Below are 23,522 nucleotides of genomic sequence, written 5' to 3' on the forward strand. Positions count from 1 at the left end.
TTTCCAACCATCTTGATTTTTTTTAAGTTTATTTATTTATTTTGAGAGAGAGAGGGACAGACAGTGTGAGCAGGGGAGGAGCAGAGAGAGGAAGAGAGAGAGAATCCCAAGCACGCTCTATGCTGTCAGTGCAGAGCCCGATGTGGGGCTTGAACCCACAAACCATGAGATCACGACCTGAGCCGAAGTCAACAGGCAGAGGCTCAACCGACTGAGCCACGCAGGTGCCCCCTGATGGTCTTCTAAGAACTTCATATTTCAGTTTATATAAAATTTTACAATGAACGATCACATACGTTATTTAATTTGATTACCGTGGTAATAATTGAGTCAGGCAGGGCAAGGGTTTTATGCCCAGTGTTCTAATGGGAAAAATGAGCCTCAGAGAAGTTAGGGGACTCACCCGAAGTCACATGACTAGTAACTGCCAGCCCGGAGCCTGCTGACTAACCAGGGCTCTTGGCTGGCTCTCATGCCTGCTTAATGGCATGTTTGTGTTCCTTTGGCATCTTTCCAGGCTGAATGTCAAAGTCCACTTGACAACATCCAGGTGCTGGTGTCAGCAAAGCCATGCTTCTGAGATTAGTGTGGTAAGACAAATTTTATTTTTTTTTAATTGTTAAAAAATTTTTAATGTTTATTTATTTTTGAGAGAGAGAGAGAGACACAGCAAGAGCGGGGGAGGGGCAGAGAGAGAGAGGGAGACACAGAATCGGAAGCAGGCTCCAGGCTCTGAGCTGTCAGCCCAGAGCCTGATGCGGGACTTGAACCCACGAATCGCGAGATTATGACCTGAGCCGAAGTCGCTCAACCAACTGGGCCACCCAGGTGCCCCTGTGTGGTAAGACAAATTTTAAAAAAGCAAAGGAAATTTTAGGGACCTATCCACCAGAGACTGTCCATTTTAATGAAAATGTACTTCCGATGAAGATTGTAGGTGTTGATTGTGCTATTTAAAAGAAAAGGCTTCTTGATTTTGATTTTGTAAAATATGAGATAACCCTTTTGAAAAAAGTAGCAGTAAGTTTGCCATTATGCACTAATGTTAGAGCTGATGCCAAAGTAACCTAAAATAATACATAGGCAAGTCATGAGTGCTCAAAGGGTAGTGAAGAAAATACTCTGCCTTTTGAGGTTTCAAATATTTGTGTTGTTTTTTTTTTTAATTTTTTTTTAACATTTTATTTATTTTTGAGACAGGGAGAGACAGAGCATGAACAGGGGAGGGTCAGAGAGAGGGAGACACAGAATCCGAAACAGGCTCCAGGCTCTGAGCTGTCAGCACAGAGCCTGACGCGGGGCTCGAACTCACGGACCGTGAGATCGTGACCTGAGCCAAAGTCGGACGCTTAACCGACTGAGCCACCCAGGCGCCCCGAGGTTTCAAATATTTGTATTGGTGATATTGTTTAGTGTTGGTGGTTGACAAGGCCAAGCAAATGTCAAAGTCAACAAAAAAAGGATATCCTGTTACATGTTACAGAGTTAACTTCATAGGTCTCCTTACCTCCTTAATACCCGGAGACAGCTGAGACAGGGCCTGGTGCTATAAGCAGATAAAACTATTTGAAATGTGCCATGAGACATAGACCACCCACAAAATTCTCATAATTAGAGAAAAATAAACTCTAATACACATATTTATACTCTTCATAATTTTCCCAAGAAATTGAAAGTATAGAAATGGAGAATAAAGCAGTCACACTTAAAACTCTATAGCTCAGGGTATGCCTGGCTGGCTTAGTCGTAGAGCATACGACTCTTGATCTTGGGGTGTAAATTCAAGCCCCATGTTGAATGTAGAGATTAGTTAAAAATAAAATCTTAAAAAAGCAACAACTCTGTAGCTCAGGTATAATAGATGCAGTGGAATATAACGGTTCTGGGATGGGCAGAGTGAGGGACTAGGCTCTGCCCCTTTCTTTGGGACCTTGGGCAAGTTTTCTTACCCTCTTTGGGCCTCAGGTGCCTTATCTGTGGAAAGGGAATAATAATAGCATCTACCTTCAAGGTGGCTGTGAGGATTAAGTGGGTTAAAATGTGTATAAGTGCTTATAACAGTGCCTAGCACACAGTAAGCACTACAGAAGTATTTGCTACTCTCACAGTAAAATTTGAAAAGTAATATCCTTTGAAAATTTAAAAAGCAAAGAAGCTGTGCAGAAGACAAGTCTTGAAGGCATTTTGTTTTGTGTTTGTTTTGTTTTTTTGTTTGTTTAAAGTAAGCTTTATGCCCAATGTGGGCCTCAAACTCACCACCCCAAGATCAAGAGTTGCAGGCTCTACCAACTGAGCCAGCCAGGCACCCTGACAATTTTTTAAATGAACTTTCTATGTTTAAATAATTGTAGACATAGTGAAAAAATTGTAAGAACAGTACAAATATTTCCCTTATGTCATTAACCCAGACTACCCAAATGTTAACAATTTATCACATTTGTTTTTATCATTCTCGTTCTGTCACTTAGTATTTTTTCACAAAACACTTGAAAATCTATTACAGAGACACTTTGCTTTACGTCTACATAATTTGGGGGTAAATTTCCTTAAAAAAGGACATTCTCTTTACATAAGGACAGTACAATTTTGAAGTTAGGAAATTAACATCAATACAATACCATAATTCAATCTACAGACCTTATTTAAATTCTATCAACTGTCACAGTGATGTCCTTTATAACAAAAGAGAAAGAAACTCTTCCTGGTCCAGGACCTGATCAGAAATCGCAGGTGGCATTTAATTCCATGCCTCTTCGTCTTCTTTGATGCAGTTAAGTTCTTCAGTCCATCTTTGTCCTTCATGACGTTGACTTTTTTTAATTGTAGTTGGTGCACAATGTTAGAGTAGTTTCTGGTGTTTGACCTTGACAGTTTTGAAGAGTTCAGGCCAGTTATTTTGTAGCACACCTCAATTTTTTTTTGTTTCCTAATGATTCAATATAAGTTATTAGTTTCTTAGTGGGAGAACCGCAGAAGTGAAGTTATAGTGTTCACTGTGCTTTATATCAAGAGGCATCAGTGTTTATCTGTCCCATTACTAGTTCTGTTAAAAATGAACAGCTGGATGGGATGCCTGGGCATCTCAGTCGATTAAGTGGCCGACTTCAGCTCAGGTCATGATCTCGTGGTTCGTGAGTTTAAGTGTCAGGCTCTGCGCTGACAGCTTGGAACCTGGAGTCTGCTTTGGATTCTGTGTCTCCCTCTCTCTCTGTTCCTCCCCTGCACACGCTCTGTCTCTCTCGCTCAAAAATAAAAAAAGTTACAAAAATTTTTTTAAAAAATGAACAGCTGGATTAAGAGGTACATAGGGAAAGGTCTAGAAGGGTCCTGAGCACAGGAACTTTTGTCCCATTGGCTTGGAGTGTACCACCCTCCTGGCACATAGATGTGTTTGCCAAGTCTGAAGCTCCTGCAGAAAACCATTTTGATTGAAGATGTTAAACTATCTAGAAGTCTAATCAGCACTGTTCTTTATAAGGATGTCTTCTGATTTCAAATGTAGCACTCCTAGAGAACACCAAAGGCATTTTTTGAGCAATTACCACTTCTGGACTTAACAGTGAACTTTCATGACTCAACTCATACCAGAGAGTCCAGGGAGAATATATGGTTATTGTTGTTAAGAATTTTAATACATTAACACATACAGGTGATGAAGAAAAGGGAATGAAATAATTTTAAGGAATAAGGAGAATACTCTTTCCAGCCAACACATGGTGCTGCAGATCTCTGGAATCTATGATTCAAAGGCAGAAATCTAAGTAAAAATATTACTGATGTTGTATTTTGTTTTTTATTTTTTAAAGTTTATTTGAGAGAGGGACAGAGCAGTGGGGCGCGTGTGAGTGGGGGAGGGGCAGAGAGAGAGAGGCACTGTCAGCACAGAGCCTGATGTGAGGCTTGCTCTGTCTCAAGAACCATGAGATTATGACCCGAGCCAAACCAAGAGTTGGACACTCAACTGACTGTGGCACCCAGGCACCCTGCATTCAGCTGTATTTTAAAGCAGTATGTACACTTAGCATTGGATGTTGAGAAGACCTCTTAAAATATTCTGAATTGCAGCACATCCTTGGACAAGGCCAGCCTGAGAGTTTAGGAAGGGTCGTATCCTGAGACATAGATAGATATTCTTGGTTCTCAGCAATACGAGGGCAGACAGGAAGGTCCAGGGAGGAGAATTAGACCTTCCTCAGGTGTCACAGAGGTACAGAAGGGAAAGGATTGACCCAGCTACCAAATGCAGTATTTGAGGCCTATGCTTACAGCTAACTAGAGTACAGAATGGTAATTATATTTATTGTCATAACACACACACACACACACACACACACACACTCCTCCCAAATTTTATATATCTAAAGTGCTCTGATTCCAAAGCACTCTGAATAAATGATCATTGAAGTTTTTTAGCTAATGAGTTGGAAGTGGAATTCAATGACTAGTGGTTCACTAAGCTGAAAAACAATGTTGGACATAATATTAGTTATACCAAGATATTAAAAACAGGTGGAATTACCCAAAGTTACAAAATAGCAGCAAAGATATTTAAATAGCAGGTCAGCTTCATGGTAAAGGCGATTTCACCCCATCATAATGCACTTACTTCCCACGCTATCGAATGTACCCCAGATTCATTTCATACATTATTTAACTACTGTGCTAATTCTAAGGAGCACCTTAGATCTAAGTAAATAATACATCGTTGAAAAACTTAGAAATACTCTGCCAGTCTGCTGTTTGCTACAGATCTGTTCATGCTGGTGGACCACAACAGGGCAAATAGAGAAGCCACTTGTCTCCGGCGGGACAGGGAAACACAAACGTCAGGGCACAGCTTCTGTGGCTGCTTGCCTGTGCCTTCATCAAAGTGTTTGCTGCTAGCTTTATTCCATTGTCCATCACACTTGCTCTGTCTGTATACACTTCATATGCAATCAAGTTTCATTTATTTATTTTAAAAAGGTGTTAATGTTTATTCATTTTTGAGAGAGAGACAGAGTGCGAGGAGGGGAGGGGCGGACAGAGAGGAAGACACAGAACCTAAAGCAGGGTCCAGGCTCTGAGCTGTCAGCACAGAGCCAGACGTGGGCCTCGAACTCACGAAACATGAGATCATGACCTGAGCCAAAGTCGGACGCTCAACCAACTGAGCCACCGAGGTGCCCCTCAAGTTTCATTTATATTGTGAATTACTTTTCAGTCACTAGCATTACCTGTATATGGGATTCGTTTTCCAATAAATATGTTGCTTTGTTGTCCATTTTATACCAGTGTTTGCTGATACCAATGTATTTATTTTTTAGCGATAGATTTTATATTTTATCTTCAGCGTTGGTAGATGTTACTAAATATCCAGAATTTATGATTCCATCTATCAATAAAAGAGGGTTATTTTACGTGCAATGCTTCAGTGTAAAAGAGTGCATAAGCCTTTTTCCAACAAAACTAGGAGGTACCATATGTATCTGCAATATGGTAACTGGTGATAATAACAACACTAAATGCCATCACTGAGCACCAAACAATCTATAGGTCTCATTTAATTTTCTGAGTGACATCAGGATTATCCAACGCAAGGTAATTATGTGCCACAGCAGAGGGATGGCACCATGTAAGAAGGAGTCCAGGAAGAGTCAATCAATATTTGGAACTCCCAACCAGCCAGGCTGGCCGTGGTATTGGTTGGTACATTAGGACTGTTCCTTGTGAAGTATGCCTGCAGAATAAATCCACTTATCCAGCATTTTTAGCTAGTCATTTCAACTTACTTGTGATCCCACCAGCAAAAGTAGCAAATTATTATGAACACCTTTGCCAAGACGATGTACTGGCTGAAAGTTCAGAGGAGAAATGAGCCTAGCTCATTTGGGGCGTAGCTTGTCACGACGTTTCCCGATTTGGGTGCAGGGTGGGCGGGTGTGTATGGCAGAATGTCAGATGTAATAGTTCCCTTCTTTTTTCATAGATGGCGGAAGAGCTCTTTTGTTACCACACCTTCCTCAATAGGAATGTTTATCTCTCCCTACTATATAAGTGTATTTCCAGCTAATCTAGGCTATAAACCTAGTCAAATAACAGTATCAAACACAGCCTAAAATAGATGAATGTATGTGTTTATATAAAATAAATGTAGATGTATGGTATTAGTATAAATATGTAATACTTAACTATGTGAAAATCAAGTTTTGGTCTTAGAATACAAAGGTGAGTAAGATGGGGCGCCTGGGTGGCGCAGTCGGTTAAGCATCCGACTTCAGCCAGGTCACGATCTCGCGGTCCGTGAGTTCGAGCCCTGCGTCAGGCTCTGGGCTGATGGCTCGGAGCCTGGAGCCTGTTTCCGATTCTGTGTCTCCCTCTCTCTCTGCCCCTCCCCCGTTCATGCTTTGTCTCTCTCTGTCCCAAAAATAAATAAAAAACGTTGAAAAAAAAAATTAAAAAAAAAAAAAAAGAATACAAAGGTGAGTAAGACTTCATCCATGCGTCCAGGGGCTGGTGACCTGGTCAGACTCACAGATAGGTTAACAGATAGTGCAACGGTATTTACAAGGCATTACGTTCAAAGCTGCACAGTCGCGGGGGGGGGGGGGGGGGGGCTGTGGGGGCCCAGGTGGAGGAGCTCCTGGGTCACGGTCGCCTCTTCACTAGGTCTTTAGTGCCCAAAGCTGAAGGACAGTGTAAGGTGGGGGTGGGGGGGGCAGGGAGGCACCTGCAGCAGGACACGTATGGGAAACGGGACAGAAGAGGAAGTGGTTTTGTGCCCTTCGGCTCAGACTGTCTAGATGCTTTGCTTTTCCCTCTCTATGTAAAGTGATTCATTCTCAGTAGATTTATGTGTAAAATTGCTTTCGATCTTAAGTTTATCAAAGAGCAGGATCATGTCATTCTAACATGGATTGTACGGCATAAGACATAGAAACACGATGAAACGGTGCTTAGCAAATAATTTCTGGAGACGACAGAAATGTTTCCAGGCAGAACTGTCCTCAGCCCAAATTCTGAAGCATCTGAAAATTCCTTGGTTGCCCCACTCCCACCCCTTGCCTTTTCTTTTTTATATATATATACATGTATTTATTTTTGATAGACAGAGAGAGACAAGTGGGGGAGGGGCGGAGATGGAAGGAGACCCAGAATCCCGAAGCAGGCTCCAGGCTCCAAGCTGTCAGCTCAGAGCCCGACCTGGGGCTCGAACTCACAAGCCCTGAGATCATGACCTGAGCCGAAGTCGGATGCTTGACCGACTGAGCCACCCAGGTGCCCCCCCCAACCCCTTGCCTTTTCATTCTGTCCCTGGGGCTGTGTCTATGCTGCCTTCCGTTCCTCAGAGCCTCCCTGCTCTGGGCTTCACCCAGACCTGGCCCTCTGGCTACACCTCTCAAAATTAGGCTTCTTCTCTCCTCACCTACCTGTCAAACTGCCTCTCTCTCATTTATGCCCCAGAAGGACAGCTATATAATTCGACTAACTTACACCAACGGATGAAAGCCCAAATTGCGGTTTATTATAAAGCCGTTGCAAGGAAATTTAATTTTTAAAAGAGCTTTTACATCCCAATAAACAAAGACTGTAGCTCCAGATGAGATGGCCTTTGTTTTTGCTTTCCTGGCCCTCTCAAATTATGTCCTAGGGAAAGGGCCTCTCTGCCCTTGGGTTGTATTTGTAAGGCTCAAGTGCCCTCTGGAGGCAGAAATAATCTCATGCTACATAAAACATTTATGCCCTGGTGTGGGTGTGGGTGTGTATGTGGTGCTGTGTGTGTGGAGGTGTATTTGTGTGGTGTGTGGTATTGGGGAGGGGTGTATGTGAGTGTGTGGTCTGTGTGTGTTGGTGTGCATCTGTATTTGGTATGTGGTGTTATGTGTGGTATGGTGTGTGGTGTGTGAATGTACATCCCCACCCAAGACTACAACTGATTGGCATCTGATCTGGGGGTTCCCCCCTGCCTCCACCTCCCGCTCTAGGCCCCCAGTCCAAGCCACCATCGTCCTGGGCTTTGACCATTTTAAGTCACCTAACGGGCCCCCTTCCTGTCACTCTCACTCTCCCGCAATTTCTTCCCTACCCAGCCACCAAAGCGATCATTAATAACTTAATTCAGACCACCTTTTTCACCTGTTTCAAATCCTGAACTGGCTTCCCATTGCACTTTGACTATTTTTCCCCCAGAGGGTAAGATTTCCCTTCATTGTCACATCAGTCTGACAAATAAACCTAACACAGCCCGGAACACTGAGCAGGTCAAGCGCCAACGCAGAGGCCTGCCAATAGCAGGAGAGAGGAATCCAGTCTGTCTCCACGTCCCCAGCCTGGAAAGATAATTCTATTGGACAAGAGCGAGGGCAGCTGACAAACACAGTAATGCGCTCTGTAGACATTTCGAGCGGAGGAATAGAAAAGCTTCCCAGGCGATTCTGTGCAGGGCAAGGAAATGGGTCTAAGTGCCCTGAATGCCCAGCTCTTGCCTATGGCTCCCACCTCCTGCCCCAACTCTCTCCTCCCCTCACTCGCTGCATGCCAGCAACTTGGGCCTGTTCTTCACAGGCACAACACAGCTTTGCTCTAGGATGTTTAGCTTTGGCACGGAATATCCTTTTACCTGGAACATTCTTCTCGAAGGTTGTCCCATGATTGCCTCCTTCACCTCTTTCCAACTTCACTCAACAGCCACCTTGTCAGTAGCGCCGCATCGACTGAAGCCAGTCTTCCCACTCCAGCATGTTCCCACTCCATCACGTTGCCCGGTTTCACTGCCTTCCTAGTGCTCATCACCTTCTGAAACGATCTCTTTTCGTCCACTCGACACATTCACTGAGTGCCTACAGTAGGCTCTGCCTCATGCGGTGGGGCTCCATCAGGGCCAAACAGAGAAGCCCTGCCTCTTGGAGTGTACACATCTTGTAACCCTTTTGTTTACTTATTTATTGTCAGCCTCCCTCACTAGAATATAAGCTGACAGCAGAGACCCTGGGCCGCCTTGTTCAGCGATTTATTCTTAGAGTCTAAAACTGCCTAGCACGTCATTCATGGTCAATCAATATGGGTTGAAGGAATAAAATGTTTAGATTTTTATTAGGGTACACGGACAACATTTTAAATTCCTATCATTGTGGCAAATTTAATTCATTCAGTTAGTATTTAACTATAAAAATAAGACAGGGACACCTCGGTTAAGTGTCTGTTGATTTTGGCTCAGGTCATGATCCCACAGTTCATGAGTTTGAGCCCCGGACCAGATTCTGTGCTGACAGCACAGAGTCTGGGATTCCCTCCGTCTCCCTCTGCCTCTCCCCTTGCTTGTGCGTGCCCTAACTTGCACTCTCTCTAAATAAACAAACATTAAAAAAATAAGGCAAACAAGAAACCTAAGAAACCAACGACCTATAATAATTGTTAGCACTTACTGACCACTTACTATGTGTCGGGCACTGTAGCAAGTGCTTTATATTTTTTGCCTCATCTTACCTTCACAAAATTCCACTACACAGCTAGGATTGTTCTCCCCTTTTGCAAGATGAGGAATTTGGGGCTTAAAGAAGCTGTCCACCATCACAAAGACGTCGAATGAGAGCCAGTCTTCAAGGACAGAACAGTCTGGCTCCATAGTCCATGCCTTCAACCTCCTCTCTGCTCTACACCGTCCACATTTACATCACAAAGAATGTCTATTCACTGGCTCCCTCTACCACCCTCTGAATAAACTCAACACGCTTAGCAGGGCGTATGGGACCCTCGGAGATCAGCCCTGCTCCTTGCTAGCCTCTTCTGTTACCCTCACCTCCTATTCTGCACTGAACCACTGGGGCTCCTAGACTGCCATGCTCTTTCTCCTTTCTCTTCTTATAATTGTATGGTTTGTTCCTTCCTTTGAAACTCCTACTCATAACTCCTTCTCATACTTTAAGACTCAGCCATTACCTCCTCCAAATATGGCCTTCCTGGTTCCCTGGGCTTGGTTATGTGCCCTTTCCCTGTTGTTCCCTGGCATTCTGAACATGCCTCTACAACACTCAGCCTTCCCTCGCTGCAGTCCCAGCTATTTGGGAGATGAAGCTTCCCTCTTTGCCTCTAAATTTTCAGTGCTTAGCACAAAGCTTGGAACAGAGATGTTGGCTAAATGCTTTGAATGATGGTTATTCATTTGGGGATTGGCTGAATGCCATGTTTACATGGCAGGGAAAGAATCCTATTATAAAGAGAGGGTTAGGGGCGCCTGGGTGGCTCAGTTGGTTGAGCGTCTGACTTCAGCTTAGGCCATGATCTCATGATTCGTGAGTTCGAGCCCCACGTCGGGCTCTGCGCTGACAGCTCAGGGCCTGGAGCCTGCTTCGGATTCTGTGTCTCCCTTTCTCTCTCTGCCCCTCCCCCACTCACATTCTGTCTCCCTTTGTCTCTCAAAAATAAATAAATGTTAAAAAAATTTTTTTAAAAGAGAGGGTTAGAACGTGACACGTGGAAGTCTTCATTGGTGAGATCACATGGGCATTGGGGATAGTGGGGATGGGGTAGTACACAGAGCATCAGTGGTAGAACCATATCTCTCCCTCATTCTCACCCCAGAAGGTTTATTCTAATCATCCAGCTGGTAAAATAGATGCTGGGATTTTCCCCTCATGCCATCTGACTCCAGAGCCTCCAATAATCTCTAGGCTATGTTGCCTCAAATATACTGGGCCTTCCAAAGAATGGGTACATCCCTTTATTTATCCTTTCAGTGGTTGTATCTGTTTTCCCAGAACAATTTTCTAAAAGCACTTTTTATTTTCGCTTTTTAAATTAAATTTAAAAAAAAATCGAACCCAGGCATCTTTTTCTCCTCCTCCTTGTCCTCATCGTCCTCCTCTTCCTTCTTTCTCCTCCTCCTCGCCCTCCTCCTCCTCCCTCTCCCTCTCCTTCTTCTTTAAAGTTTATTTATTTATTTTGAGCGAGAAGGAGAGCCCACGCACATATGAGTGGGGGAGGGGAAGAGAGAGAGAATCCCAAGCAGGCTCCACACCACCAGCATGGAGCTGGGGTGGGCCTGGAACCCACAATCTCTGAGGTCATGACCTGAGCCGAAGTCAGATGCTTCACCAGCTGAGCCACCCAGGTGCCCCTAAAAGCACTTTTTAAATGTTTACAAATGACAAAGTGTCTAGTGATGGGTGCACAGAAAGATGAAATGATTTACCCGAGTGTATACACTACTGATAATAGAGCAATTTGCCTCTAGACTCTTAGACTATCTTGTCTTAAAAACAACTCAGCCATTCATTCAATTACTCATTCTACAAATATTTATCGAGTGCCACAGCATGCCGGCTATTGTTCTAGACCAGCAATGTTCAATAAAACTGTCAGTGATATTGAAATGTTCCTTATCTATCTTGCCCAATATAGAGGCCACTAGGCACATGTGGGTATTAAGTACTTCAATGTGGCGGGTGCGACTGAGGCCATGAATTTACTTTATTTCATTGTGAGTTCAAGTTAAGTAGCCACATGTAGTGACAGGGTGCCGAAAGGGACAGTATCATTCTAGATGCTAGAGAAATCAGTTAAAAGCAAAGATCCTTGATCTTGCCGAGTTTACATTTTGGGGTGAGGGTAGAGGTGAGAGGGAAAGAGAAAGACAGTGAACAAGAGACATAATAAATAAGCATATACAGTGCAGTATGGAGGAGCTGGCTTGCATTTTAAAGCAGAGTGGTCACATCAGTCTTAGAACTTTCTGATCCTTTGGTTAGGATAATTAGGTGTGATCCAATTTCAGCTACAATTTCTCTCCTTCTCTCCTCCCCTTCCTCTTCAGAGTTCAGCTCCCCAAAGATGAGGCAGGAAGGCGACAGAAAAGGCAGGCTTGTCTTTTGAACTGGCCTTGCTCTGGGTCCAGCTGATGCTGCTGATCTCTGCCCGGGTGAGGGCCCTTCAGGGAAAGTGGGGTGGGGTTCTCTAGGGGATAGTGTGCAGGTTTTGTCTGGCCCCCTCCATGGTGGAGCACCCCCTCAGACAAGGGCGGCCATACTTCCCTTCTGCTGCCATTAGCCTACCCCCAACGCCTCCTTCAGGTGATGTATTACCTCCTTTGGCTCCCTGGGCAGCCTTCCTGTAACCATATTCTCCTTCATATGCGGCCAGGGGAATGGCTGAGAGCCCCGATGTCCTTCACCAGGCCACTATCCCTGCAAACCAGCTGGCCAAGCCTCCCTACCTTCAGAAATCTATGAGAAATAGGCATCAGTCCTTATGTCTGTGAGACTTGTACACTCCTGCTGCCCGAGGACACACGGCAAGCCCTTCCGAGACTCCCTCATCATGCTCACCTCTGCTTGGACAGTAACTGCACCATGGAGGGTACAGACTTGACGGTTTACAAGCCACCAGCTGGGGAGAGAACTAAATATATTCCCTTCCATTTTTTAAAATGTTATTTACTGTTTTTTAAATCTATCTGTCTATCTATCTATCTATTTAGAGAGAGTGAGAGATGAGAGAGCATAGGAGAGGGGCAGGGAGAAAGAGGGAGACAGGGAATCCCAAGCAGGCTCTGCACTATCAGCATAGTGCCTGACCCAGGGCTTGATCTCACAAACCATGAGATCAAGACCTGAGCAGAAAGCAAGCGTTGGATGCTTAGCCAATTGAGCCACCCAGGTGCCCCGATTCCCTTCAAACTAACTGGCTGGCTCAGTTGTTTAAGCGTCTGACTCTTGATTTAGGCTCAGGTCATGATCTCATGGTTCATGAGTTTGAGCCCTGCATCGGGCTCTGCGTTGACAGTGCAGAACCTGCTCGGGATTCTCTCTCTCCCCTTCCTCCCCTGCTTGTGCACTCCATCTCTCAAAATAAATAAATAAACTTAAAACAACTTAAAAAAATTACTATTGAAGTGTAGTTGACATACGGTGTTATACTAGTTTCAGAGGTACAGCATAGTGATTTGACAATGCTATGCCTCACACAACACTCAAGTGTTGTCACCGTCACCATACAACGTTATTACAACATTATTGACTCTATTCCCTATGCTGTACTTTTCATCTCTGTGGCTTATTGATCTGATAACTGGAAGTTTGCACTTCTCAATCTATTCCTCCCACCCCTCCCTGCAATCTTTTGGCGACCCACATGATTTTGTGAGGGGAAGGACAGGCATCTTGACAAGCACCCTGCACTCTCCCTGCACCTCTCAGTTTGTCTAGGACTAATGACAAACATGTCCCTGCCACCCAATCCATTTCTCCCCTGGTTCAGACTGTGACAGTGGAGCCTGGACAAGGACAGCTGGGCTGATGTGTGAGAAGGCAGTGGGTCGTGCCACCTCTCGGTCAACCCTACGAGGAGGCGGTGCTATTCACTCATCATGGCTCTGTCTAGAAGGCATGAGGCTTAGCACCTCTTCTTAGAGTCTTAGCACCAGTTTAGGACAAGAGGAATCAGCCTTCTCTTACTCTTCCTGATGTTAAATCACAAGTGTAATTTGTAACAATATATTAAGTGATCAGTTGATACAACATCCCTGGCACTATAATATAAAGACTTCTTTTTAAAAAAAGTTTATTTACTTGTTTTTGAGACAGAGAGAGAGAAAGGCAGAGAGAATCCCAAGCTGGCTCCGCACTAAACCACCCAGGTGCTCCTAAAGCTTTCCTTTTTTAAGGGGCACCTGGGTGGTTCAGTCGGTTAAGCATCCGACTCCTGACTTCCGCTCAGGTCATGATCTTCTAACTGGGAGATCGAGCCCCACGTTGGGCTCTTTGCTGACAGCACAGAACCTGCTTGGCATTCTCCCACTCACTCTCTCTCTTTTTCTCAAAAGTAAACATTAAAAAAAGATTATTGTTCGTTCTGGCTCTCAAGCCATATTTTATTCTTACTATTTTCAAAAATGGTTATGATCTGACATCTAAATGAAAGTATCAGTGAAGAATGTGTAGGTGCCTCTAAGAGTTAGTAACTACATACTTCCCATGTCTAAAACAAATTAGCCTATAGAAAAGTATCCATTGCAGATAGGCCCATTTGTGGGGAAAGAAGATCCCAGACACTTACAATGTTCATCGTGGTAAATTGTATGACAGTGATGCAATCCAACAAATTTATTGCAACGATTCATTTTTTAAAAAAAATTTTTTTAACGTTTATTTATTTTTGAGACAGAGAGAGACAGAGCATGAACGGGGGAGGGTCAGAGAGAGAGGGAGACACAGAATCTGAAACAGGCTCCAGGCTCTGAGCAGTCAGCACAGAGCCCGACGCGGGGCTCAAACTCACATACCACGAGATCGTGACCTGAGTCGAAGTCGGACGCTTAACCGACTGAGCCACCCAGGCGCCCCTGCAACGATTCATTTTGACGAGAGTGCCTTAAAACCCACCATGGGCAAAGCCCAGGCCAAGTGAGGAATAAGTTACAGTTCTCGTGCCTTAGCAGGGGACACTAAGTAGATTCCACTACAGGGGCCCTCAGGGCTCAGCAGGTGGCTCCTCCCACCCATCCGGCTGAATCTTCCAGCACCTCTCAGAGCCAGACTGCTGCAATTCTCCAAATGAGTTGTGTTGCTTCCTGCTTTGCTGCCTTTGGACACGCAGTCTCCTCTGTTAAACACACACACACACACACACACATCCAACAAGCCCCAACTGGAATCATTTGCCCCCCAGGACAGCAAACTGAGACTTAATCACAGTCTCAGCTTATCCCAGGAATGTGACCTTTCAACAGTCAATATGAAATTTGACTAGCAATATGAAATCAGCACTAGCAAGGTGATGTCTCCATGTTAAACCCTACTGTTCCATTTCCCCATAGAAGAAGATTACCTGGGCTGAAACAATCCTTTCTTTTCTTTTGCAAGTAACTTCTTGCGACACCTTTCTTCCTATAGAAACCTTCCATTTTGCACAATTCCTCGGAACTCTCCTCTACTTGCCAGATGGAATGCTGCCTGATTCGTGAATTACTTAAAGCCAATTAGGTCTTCAGATTCACTTGGTTGAATTTCGTTTTGTAACACCTCTGATGGGAATGCTCAGCCTGTCTGAAGTGGACATGTGTCATGTTCTCTGGCTGCTTGGCATTGTTTTATTTATTTTTATTTTTTAATATAATTTATTGTCAAATTGGCTAACATGCAGTGGGTACAGTGTGCTCTTGGCTTTGGGAGTAGATTCCCATGATTCATTGCTTACAGACAACACCCAGTGCTCATCCCAACAAGTGTCCTCCTCAATGCCCATCACCCATATTCCCCTGTGCCCCAGGCCCCCCCATCCACCCTCAGTTGGTTCTCTGTATTTAAGAGTCTCTTATGGTTTGCCTCTCTTCCTCTCTTGTTTGCAACTATTTTTTTCCCCTTCCCTTCCCCCCATGGTCTTCTGTTAAGTTTCTCAAGATCCGCATGAGTGAAAACATACGATATCTGCCCTTCTCTGACTCATTTCACTCAGCATAATACCCTCCAGTTCCATCCACGTTGCTGCAAATGGCAGGATTTCATTCTTTCTCATTTGCTTGGCATTGTTTTAAAGCCCTGTCTACATTCAGGGAGTTTCCTGCCAAGTGACTCCTTCCTCTTCAAGACAAGCCAGAAGTCTCACGTTCCCAGCCCCCTTTGCAGGTCTGGGTACAGGCACGTGACTCAGGTTCCACCCATCAGCTGTATCTACGTGATTTATCAATTTGGAAATGAGCTAGGCAAGGTGATGGACATGGTGTGGCAGTGACCTGTCAGGCAAAACTGGCGGCAAAGGTGCCCAGCAATAGTTCCCACGCAGAGGCCCTGGCACAAAAGGGACAGTGGTACAGACTACAACATCTAGAAGCTCTGAAGGAGGTGCACCGCGGTTTCCACGATGGAACACTTCTGCGGTTTGTTCTGGGATTTGTTTCAAGAAGTTCTTCAGGGTACTCCATCTTCTCATCCAGAGATGGTGAAAGTCACCCAGCATCCTTTTTTTTCGTTTTTGTCTTTTTTTTTTTTTTTGAGAGAGAGTACATGTGCATACGTGTGCAAGTGGGGGAAGGGCAGAGAGAGAGGGAGACAGGATCCGAAGTACGCTGACAGCAGAGAGCCCAATGTGGGGCTCAAACTCACCCAACTGTGAGATCATGACCTGAGCCAAAGTCCCATGCTCACCCAGGTGCCCCCACCCAGTATCCTTTTAATAAATTGTTCCTGTGCTCCAGAGCTGGCTTCTGTTGATGGCAACTAAGAGTTCTGAGTGACATATCAACAGGCTTTCCTCCTAAGGGGCCATTTGTCTTTCAAAACCCACCCTGACATGGGGAGCCCCTGGGGGCCTCCCCTGAAACCCTCTTTTCCATCATTTATTCCCTTCTCTGGGATGCCGTGCTACCCACACCCCTCTCGCTGCATATCCCCCCCAAATTCTGTGTTCCTTCCTCCTCTCCTTGGATGGAGGTTTCTCTGAGGCTAGCAATTGTCTCTTTAATTTCTGTATTTCCAGCACTTAGTGTGGGTTGACACAGAGCCAATCAGTGCTAAATGAACATTTGTTACTGATAGGAAGCAGTGAACGGATTTGTTTGGGAGAACTAGGGATCATGAAAAGGCTTTTGAGGTGCCTGTGTCTAGTACAGGTCTTGGTAAATAGCAGGGGGGGGTTCAACAGGTGGAAATTGTTGGGACTGTCCAATTGCAGCCCATGGGAACATACAGTGTGCTCTTTAAAAATTATTATATCCCTAAGCAGTTCCCCATATGCTTACTATGCTTTGGGGGAGATTCCTGATTACCTAATAGAAATCTGCCCTCCCCTTCCCACCTGGGTCTGCAGCGATGATGTTTCAGGCAAGGTGGGCCTCTCACACAGTCCCAAGTGGTTAAGTCATCATTGGTCAAAAAAAGGGGTCGACCAACCAAAGCCTGCTAGCCAGATCTGGCCTGCCATTTCTTTTTGTATGGCCTGAACCATACAAAATGTTTTTTAAAGTTTTAAAGTTGAAAAGAAGCAAAATAAAATAATATTTTGTGACAGGTAAAATTACATGAAATTCAAATTTCAATGCTCATAAAGTTCTTCTCTGACTTATTTGGCTTAGCATGGTACACTCTAGCTGTATCCACATCATCGCAAATGGCAAGATCTCATTCTTTTCGATGGCTGAGTAATATTCCATTGTATATATATACCACTTCTTTATCCATTCATCAGTCGATGGACATTTAGGCTCTTTCCATAGTTTGCCTATTGATAGCGCCGCTATAAACACCAAGGTGCCTGGAGCCCTTCGAATCTCTCTTTTTGTATCCTTCGGGTAAATAAAGAGTGGTGCAATTGCTGAGTATTAGGAGGTCACTTGTTGTGATGAGCACTGGATGTTGTACGTAAGTGATGAACCACTAAATTCTGCTCCTGAAGCCAATACTGCACTGTATGTTAACTAGAATTTAAATAAAAACTGGAAAAGAAAAATAAAAACTTTAAAAAAGTTCTATTGGAACACAACCTACTTACCTCTTTACCATGTCTGTGGCTGCTTTTGTTTACAACAGCAGAGTTGAATAGATGTGACAGGGATTGCATGCCCTGCAAAAATACTTACTGAAATATTTACCGGCTGGTTGGTCCTTTTCAGAAGTTTGCTTGCTGACCCCTGTTCTAAACCCATATGGTAACTCCATTCTCTTCCCAGTGTTTATGTTTGGGCAAGCATGAGACTCAGTTCTGGGCTAATACAAGGGGAAGCTTAACAGGGGAACTCCGGGAAGGATTTTTTGTGTGATAAAAAGGATATGGAGAAGGCTTCCTTCCTGCCCTTGTGTGTTGCATGTGAAGGTGTAATAGAGCTATGGCAGCCACTTTGTGATCATGAGTCAAGAGAATCACAGAGAAGCTGACCGAGATACTTTTGAGCCATTAAATTAACCAACTCTGGAACTTCCTATTTCTAGATTTCTTTTTATATGCAAAATAAATATATTAATAGTAGTTGGGCGTTCTTTTACTTGTGGCCAAATATACCCTAAAACATATGATTTAAGAAAATTATTTTTTAAATTATGTCATAGTATTTCCTCTTATTGATGATCCATTGAATCGTATCCATTTATGGGCATTTATCCTAAGTCTTTGCTATTATAAATTACGCCTTTAAAAATATTTATGTGACAAATTCAAATCTAAGACTCGTGAAATATACATCTCAGGTGATTTTCTTTCTTTCTTTCTTTCTTTCTTTCTTTCTTTCTTTCTTTCTTATACCCTTAAAAGCTGTCAAGGAAAAGACAAAAGAAATTCCCCCACCCTTAAAATATTGTCTTAACAAAATCTTTCATGGGATACAAAGTACCCTCTTATTCCACATAGATGAAAAAATCCAAATCCATGTTTTTTTGCAAATACAAACTCTACTTGATTCCAAAAAAGATTTGAGAGAGTCTTCAGTAAATGTTACATCAGCAGCCAACCGTATTCAATGGGATTTGTGTAATGGGAGTTGTGTAACCAAAGCATTTTTTCTTCATTCTCATTAATTAAAAGTACCCTTGAATCAGAGATGATTTACATTTTTGAATTATTTGCAACTCCAATGAACACTTTGTTCAAACACATCCACATGGTATTAGGGCCAAAACGCTGTAAATAATGAAATTATTTCTCCTTTTGGTATCATTAACTAGTGTATTGTGAAATACTGTTGAAATAGCAAAGTCTCCCTTCTCCACGTTAGCCACTCTGTCCCCTCACCTCTGACTTGCGTTACACCTGCCCCCTCAGCACACTGTCAGCTGCACTAATGCCCCTGGATTACACAATCCCCAGCGCAGCAAACAACCACCGGAGCAAAGGGGTCAGTGCACCGACTTGCTTGTTGTTTGGAACCCAGATCTGAGATGCCACTGGGTGAACCTACCTATATTGACAGCAGGGATGCAAGAATCTAAAGTCCTTGTTCTCAAGAGGCCATCGGATTCCTGGGGAATTACCCTCAGAACAAAGTTCGCGCGGTCACTTTCATGATTTAATGCCAAGCAGGTGATTTTTTTCCAATCAGTTCTCTCTCAGCTTCTGTGAGCTGTTAAGCTTTTCAACACCTTGTAATTGTGCCTCTATTCCTAAAGCAAAGATAACAGAAGGAGCCACTCCTGTGAGGGATTTTCAGCTGCGGAGGTGATTTTATACACTATCATGCAGGGAGACTTATTTCAGGAGAAAGAACTGGTTCCTGAAACCCTCTGGCTTTTAAGAGGAAGCCTTCTGGGAGGTATTACTGTGGAGGGTCACAGTTACGAACATCAACTTCAGATTGGACAGAACTTTGTGGAGTCCCAGCTCTTTCATTAGTACCTATATAAATTTGGGCAAGTGTTGAGCCTCACTTTCCTTCACGAGCATCATTGGTGCCAGCCACGGGGTAAGGCACCAGGATACAGCAAGGAAGACAACAGGGCAGAGGCTATCGGATGAGAGTTTGTGCAAAAAAGGTAACTTCGTAAATTAGGGGTTAAAATGTTGCACAAATGTTTCCTGGTTGTTTCTCTTAAATTCACGGGAATAAATGGAAGCTAAGGTTGTTGAGGAGAGGTGAGGGAGAGAAGAAATGTAGCAGGAGTGAGGAGAGCCTGGAATAGCCTTTGTGAGAGTAGAGGAAGGGGCTCAAGGGAGACAGGACAGAGCATGAGACTGGCTGGGCGCTCAGCAAGGGTGCATGCGGTGAACTGGAGAAGCCTCTGGCCCTCACGGTGGATTGCCCCAGCAGGCTCCCAAAGCAGCAGTGGCCCATGTGGTGGACTGTTCCTCCAGGATCACAGAGATCAGAGGCCGTGACGCTGTCGCGGGAAGGCCGGGGTTTGAAAAGGTTAAATGGCTCATTAAAAGTCATACAGATTTTTACCCAAGTATGCTGGCTCCAGGTTCAGTGCTTTTTCCAATCTGTAACTGTGGATCTGGATCTGCCCTTAATTAGGGTTCCTTTGGACCTCATTCTAGTTTGCAAAAGCCACTGGACCAGGGGATACTGAAAGTCCCTTAGTCCTATGGGGTGTTCTAACTGTAGGTTCTGCTCCTTAGTCTGCTTCCCACCAGTTACGTCACAAGCCACTTTGGACAAGTATTTCAAACTCCCTGGCTTGTTTCTATAATTGCATTCTGTTTCAGAAGTTTGACTTCTAAAGTGCTGATTCTGTGAAAAGTCAGATTTGTGCTGTTTTGAGGAGTGCCCCCATTGATCAGGGGTCTGGTACCTTCATGGCACCACCTACCACAGGAAGGTCTAGTCCCTCCTGCATTCGCCTTAAGCACTAACACAAGTCACGTGGAATATTTGAGTCCCTGCCTCCTGCCCCCATCACTTTAACTTACATTGGCATTAGCCACATGCCACATCCAAACAGGGCAAACACAGATTGTAAAAGAAAAAGACAGCATGGTTTAAGGAGGAAAACAGTGTAGAAAATGAGAATAAATGCATGAAGACCGAACCAAAGGAATAGGAAGGCTATGACCGAGTTACACTCAGCAGCTGGAAGCAACGCTAGACCAAGTTGTTTCCAATGGAGCAGGTGTTCGCTCTTTGGTTTAGGACACTAGAGAAAATTCCTTTACTCCCAGTATAAAAGATTCCTTGAATAGTGCTTTTTCATAAAATGTCGGAGAGCCATAGAAATAGCCTGTAATTCATTAGAACTAAAAGATCAGAGAGGCCGACTGACAGCTAGCTTTCATCGGTGGGTGTACTTTCTCCAATGTCATTGGTGAAAGTGGAATTCCGTGCGGTAGGCAGAATGGGAAAAACTGTGTGTGTGTGTTTATGGCAGTAAACGAATGTGTTTTTATCACTACAGTTTCCAGTACTTTTGTACTCAATTATAGTTTTTTTTTTATTTATTTATTTTTCAATTATAGTTTAAAATCGAGGCCTTGAGTCCCACCAAGGTAACCCAGCCTAAAGACTCAGTGGGTCCTCCTAACTCCTGACACCCCCAGCCCCCGCCCCGAGGGCCAACTGGGGTCTTGCCTCTCACGAGGGCCCCGGGAACCTGGAAGAAGAAAGGCAACCGGGACTCGGAGACCGCTGCCCGCCCGCTCCCGCGCTCCCGGCGCCGGGGACCCGCGAGCTGCGCGGCCCGAGCGCGCCCGCCTCCGCCGCGGACTTCCGCTTCCCCCGCCCCCCGCCGCCGCCGCCGTCTCCGCCGCCGCCACCGCCGGGGCGCTCCTGGGCCCGCGGGGTCTCCGCCCCGTGTGCTCCCGCGCGGGAGGGCGGGGCGGAGGGCCGGCCTGCGGCCGCCGCGAGTGTTAAGCGGCCGCCCCGAGCCGCGGAGGCAGAGCCGGGAGCCAGCGGCGGAGCCCGAGCACAACGCGGCCAGCCGGCGCGGCGGTGAGCGCAGCCCCGGCCGGCGCTCCGGGCTGCAGGGAGCCCGCGGGGAGGAGGGAGCGGGACGCGGGCGGGCCTCCGCGCCCGGGCGGCGTGACCTTCCCCGGCAGCCGGGCAGGGCTCAGGGCTCAGGGGTCCGCGGCCCGGCGCGCCGCACACGTGCCCAGGGACCCGCGGGAGCTGCCGGCCGGGGCTCGCCGGAGACTCGCGGACTCCGCGGCCTCCTCCCCGCGGTGCTCACCTGCTGGGAACGTTGCCCCCTTTGCTTCCTCCGAGTGTCATCAGGCCTCCGGGCGCCGCGCCGCCGGTGCTCCAGCCCGGGGTGGGGGTTGGGGTGGGGGACGGAGGCGCTTATGAATGGGAGACTCCTGCAGGTTGTTGGGGGCAGAGTCAGCGAACGCTGAAGCTGGGGAGAGAAAGTTGGGAGCGGTCTCCCTGAGCTGCCCCTGTGCCCGCCAGGACCCCGAGCCCCGGAGCAGGAGCGCCTGCCTGGCCGGCGTCCCAGCGGCCGGACGGGTGGGCATCGCAGCGCCAGGTGCCCCGGCTCTGGTGACCCGGCGGGCGGGCGGCCTCCTCTCGCGCCAGCTTTGGCCCGAGGCTGGAGTCTTTCCTCAGTGCGCGGAGTTACCTGGCGGAGAACGCGACCTCAGAGGATTCTCCCGACCGAGAAATTAATTTCCCCAGGGAACGAGAGAAGGCCTGTTTGGCTCTGTTGTTTGTCTCTCCTGGAGTCGGGCTCGCGTGTCCTTTGCAGGAGGGGTAAAGGGACGCTGAAAGGATTCAGCTTTTCAACAGGCTCAGGAATGAGTCTTGCCTCCCTCGGGCCGAGCCGTATGTCCTCTTCAAGACTTCTGGAAGCCTTCTTAAGTTACACAATAATTTAAGTCTGTTGCCCACGCGTTCTGAGTTGGTCTGTTCCCATCACTGTTTAGTGTCCTAATCTAGAAGTCGTTATTTGTAGGATTCAACGTGTTTAAGTTTGGCTTACCTGCAGGGGTTGAATTCACACTGATGACACAGTACGGTCTATGCCTGCCTTTCTTTGTGAATTAAGAAATGTCCACACCCAAATAATTGACCACTCTGAGAAGCCACGTTGGTTGGGCCCTGTGTGACTCTTTTCTCCATGTGCTTCCATTTTTCCTCTAAAACGCAGGGTTCAGTGTTTATTTTTTTCCTTTTTGGTCAGGTTGGAATACTGTGGAATTAAATACTGGTTGGTAAGCACAGACCCAAAAGGCAAGACTTGAGTTGAGTCCACTGACTACTTATAAAACCTTGGAAAAGCCCTTGCTTACTGGCCTCAGTTTTCCATCTGGAAAAGGAGGAGATTGGATTAGGACCCTGATATCCTTCTCGAGGTACCGGATGGCCACCACCTTACCAGCTTTATTTTTTTTCTTAACTAATCCCTATGCCTAATGTGGGGCTTGAACTCGAGACCCTGAGATCAAGAGTCCCCTGCTCCACGGACTGAGCCAGCCAGGCTCCTCCCACTTCATAAGCTTTAGTTATTGATCCTGCCTCTGCAGTCCTGTCAACACAAAACCCATGTCTTGTCTAACTTAGTTGCTTTTTCAAGTCCAGTACTGTGCTTTTGTGGTTGCAGTTTTTGGTAAAGAAATCAAGATTCTTAGTGTCTGGTCATTGGCAACATGCTCCAAGTGGCTAAACTTGTGAGTGGATAAAATTCTTTTCTGCTGAAGTTTAGGCTGACATTGGCCTTCATTAATGATCCAGCTGGCCCACCACCCTCTGAGAGGTGGCCTGATGAGCACAAAGGTCTTTAGTGTGATGAATAAAAATTGTTCTTTGTTATTCACAGATAAGTCACTTACATGGTTTGAAAACCACACAGAATTGGTTGCTGAGTTGGTTATCTTAATACTCAGTCAATGAGCCACCTTTCCTTTTTTTAATCCCTATTTATAAAGTCCCTCCCTCTGCAATAGGTGATTTTTGTGTAAAGGCAGAGGAGTAAACTCTAGTCCTCCCAAACTTCTTGGGATCTAGCACAAGCCTGCTGAATCATGATCATTAGCACAGAGGCCTGGGTAACTGAGTATTAAGTGCCCCAGTGATTCTTATCAAGCAAATTGAGCACACAATTGACCAGGTGTTACTTTTCAAAATGTGGTTGGGGGCAGCTCGTCATGACTGGTAAGGTTTCTGGTCCCACATGAGACCTATCTCATCAGAATCT

At 45.6% G+C, this 23,522-nt stretch overlaps 1 protein-coding gene across 3 annotated transcripts in view; it reads left to right on the forward strand.

Annotated features, from left to right (window-relative positions):
* Positions 1-23,522, forward strand: part of SLC25A15 (solute carrier family 25 member 15) — a 64,149-nt gene that overhangs the window by 5,979 nt on the left and 34,648 nt on the right. Inside the window, exon 1 of one of the 3 annotated variants that reach the window (XM_042906846.1) lies at positions 21,221-21,322. The exons of 1 other annotated variant lie outside the window; for it this stretch is intronic. The gene's annotated coding sequence lies outside the window, so the exon portion shown is untranslated. Of the gene's footprint in view, positions 1-21,220; positions 21,323-22,553; positions 22,681-23,522 lie in introns of those variants that run through there. One more of the 3 variants, XM_042906996.1, reaches the window with a different exon arrangement.

The sequence above is a fragment of the Panthera leo genome, chromosome A1 (assembly GCF_018350215.1).
Source record: "Panthera leo isolate Ple1 chromosome A1, P.leo_Ple1_pat1.1, whole genome shotgun sequence".
Classification (NCBI taxonomy): Eukaryota; Metazoa; Chordata; class Mammalia; order Carnivora; family Felidae; genus Panthera; species Panthera leo.